This window comes from Bicyclus anynana, chromosome 3 (genome assembly GCF_947172395.1).
Source record: "Bicyclus anynana chromosome 3, ilBicAnyn1.1, whole genome shotgun sequence".
Taxonomy (NCBI): domain Eukaryota; kingdom Metazoa; phylum Arthropoda; class Insecta; order Lepidoptera; family Nymphalidae; genus Bicyclus; species Bicyclus anynana.
This window is the reverse complement of record NC_069085.1, coordinates 13,695,755-13,698,881: the sequence shown is the minus strand read 5'-3', so window position 1 is coordinate 13,698,881 and position 3,127 is coordinate 13,695,755. Positions and strand designations below refer to the sequence as shown.

The 3,127-nt window shown below is 29.8% G+C and overlaps 1 long non-coding RNA gene across 1 annotated transcript; it reads left to right on the top strand.

Moving 5' to 3' along the window:
* Positions 1-48: 48 nt before the first annotated feature.
* On the top strand, positions 49-2,679 carry LOC128199686 (uncharacterized). The gene is made up of 3 exons (XR_008252264.1): positions 49-159; positions 1,833-1,956; positions 2,339-2,679. It is a non-coding gene; the product is annotated as an uncharacterized LOC128199686 (long non-coding RNA).
* The last annotated feature ends 448 nt before the right edge of the window (positions 2,680-3,127 follow it).

The following is a 3,127-nucleotide window of genomic DNA, read 5'->3' as shown; positions in this document are numbered from 1 at the left end:
CTCGTTATCACAGCCGAGCACGCGCCTAATGCGCAAACTGGACCTTATCGGGGTCCACATTAAGGCGACGCAGTGGCGTCGACACCTACATGCACCTCGTGGTAAATATTACTGAAACTCGTGCAAAAATCGGAGAAAAATCGTTGATTAATTTTACAGGTATGTTTTTTAAATCAGAAATAAACACTGCGTATTTAAAAGATTGCCTCAACTTTCCAGACTTCACCTTCTAATATAAAATTACTAGTTACAAAAAATATTTTTAAAAAATAATTTCAATTAATTTAAAAATGTGATGTGTACTTGTAATTTGATTCCTATGATTGTTTGGTAAATATTGCTTAAGTAATAAGCATGCATAAAACATGTGTATTTGTAATTTATTTGTTGAATGTATTTTTTTTTTATTGTCTTGTAGATGTAGTAGGTGAGTTCGAGTTCTACTTTGTATCTCATTTGACCAATCATAATATTTGCAATTTTACGTTAGCCCCTTAACATTATTTATCTAATACTGAACAATATATTTATTGACGAATACATTCTTATCGGCAATTAATCGTAAATAAACATGTTGATTTTTTTATAGCATTGTAAAAAAAATATTTTTTTAGAATAAATAATACTTATCTTTTAATTAGTAAAATTAGAAAGAAAATACAAACATTTAGGAATGATAACTTCCCAAAATAAGGACAAAAGTAGTGATTCGTTAAAATTTTATTATCGCGACAAAAAGTCAACTGCCATCGATCTTTGAACCAAAATTCGACAAAAAATCGGTTTAAGCTTGTACCTACTATTTATTTTATGATTCATGCTTATAGACATATAGAAGTAATAAAGTTTCGCGTTTATAATTAGGTAATAGTTTAATTTGACGAAGGTTTCGATTTTCATAATTGGTAGGTACTTTAACATTGTATTATATTACAATTATGATGAAAAAATGTTGAGAAATTACTTAAAATGAATATTTTTTTAACAACTCTTTAGGTTTTTCTGCAATTTTATAAATAAAAGCTCAATGTAAATACTAAGATGAAAGACCTACTTGAACGATTCCATTGAAATTGTTGATAGTTGATAGTAATATACCTTAGCTAAATATCGGTGAATTGATAGCTAAATAATTGTCGGACAAATGTGTTTCAACCATAGAGGAATCTAAGATTAAAACAACCGCTGTCCACAGCCTATTATAATCGATTTCTTGTGCGTTAGCGATTGTAGAAAGATCTATCATAATCAAGTTTGACTATTTGTAGACTAATATAGTTTCGGAAGACAGGTATTTGAGCTTGAGCGTCCGGTCCCCACGGCTTAAATGTCCTTATTATCCCGCACAACAAGAGACATGTGCGACAAATAAACATATTGTGATTTTTAACAGAAATTATTATGTTGTATGTTAGAGTTTGGCTAATAAAAGTAGAAACTGGAATCGCCGTCAAATTACAAAAAAAAAAAATGGAGTATATTTTCAAAATTTTAGTGCAAATATTGAAATAACTGAGTTTAATACTTAGGTAGTGATGTATTCATAAACAAAAAAATAATTTAAACAAATTATGAAAACGCATATACTTTTAATTTGTTTAAATGATTTTTTAAGGCTGACGATTTCAGTCTCTACTTCATTAGCCAAACTCTAGGTACAACTTTAATGTCACCTTATATTTGGTAAAAATAAAACAAACGAATATATTCCGAGAATGATTACACAGTCACGTCATTTCAAAACTTAGACACGTTGACGTCGATCAACCAAAAAAAGTAACAAACAGGGTCATAGTTTATCAATTTAATAATTATAATTATCGTTGTTACAGTTCAAGAATAAGTACTAAAATATTATTATGGTTTATACTCCAATGAGATAGCACGATTAAGTAGGTGCAGAGTACAAATAATAGGGATGATGACAGTTTTTAAAACACATTATATAAATTACGAGTAAGTATGCTAATAGTAAAATAATTTTGTAACAGTATCAATGTAATCTGCGATCATTACCTTCGGAACCATAGGGATTTAAATGGTAAATTTTGCGACGCTGCCATGGATCCCATTAAAGCGCTCCATACTAAATGGTAGGAAAGGACGACATCGTCGCTGCGAGAGATCGTTAAAACTGTATGGATGTTGATACAAAATCACAAATATCCTTGTTATTTGTGCGGTTACGTTTATACTTACAGAAGCTAAAAATATATAAATTAACTTCCAATTACTTTATAAAATTGATTTTGAAATTTTATAATCTTTTATTTTATAATTATTTTATAATTTATTTTTTATACATCCTCATTAACTCATTAATTTTTTTAAATTTCAGAAGTCAACATATTGTAACCATGTCAAGTTCCCTATTGCGTCATTTGGCTAACAGCCCCTTGTCTGAGTCAACTGTTATTGTTCTGATGATAGTCCTTTCAGTCAATAGTCAAAAATAGCCTTATTGGCGAAAAACTTGAAAAGTAGGAAATCCTTGAGACGGCGCGTTTGGTGTCGAGTTTTTTCAAGCTGGAGCCCTGGCCGCCGATTGAGCAAAAGCCCTAAAGCGGAGTAGCAGATTTTTTTAATTTTTCTATTTATTTTGTACAATATGATTATCAAAACGGTTATTTTTTGAAATATTGTTTATGTAATAAATGAGAGAAAAAATCGAATGACCTACTGGCCTATTAACTAATTTGGTCTTTATTTATAACCTATTCTGTTATTTAATCTTTATTAGTAAGTGTAATTAAAATAAACATCAAATTAAGTAAGAAATGTCGTCTACCTAATCCACGAAGGGTTGTCAGTAGACACCGGATGACATTTGTTACATATTTGCTTAAAATAGAATCTCAATTTCGTATATATTGTCAACTAAAATACGACAAAATTAACGAATTAGATTTAGCCTGCCGGTTTTTATTCGATTATCCGGCGATAACACTACATAATTACGAGTAAATTTACTATCCCGAAAAATAAGTGTATCTTCTTAGATGGGAGATAAGTACTTCGTAATTACGACCAAAATACCAATTACTCATTATTTTTACCGGGAGAGTAACGACAAAAATGTGTACTTAGAAATCTACATTCATAATAACTACGCCATTTACGTCTAAAA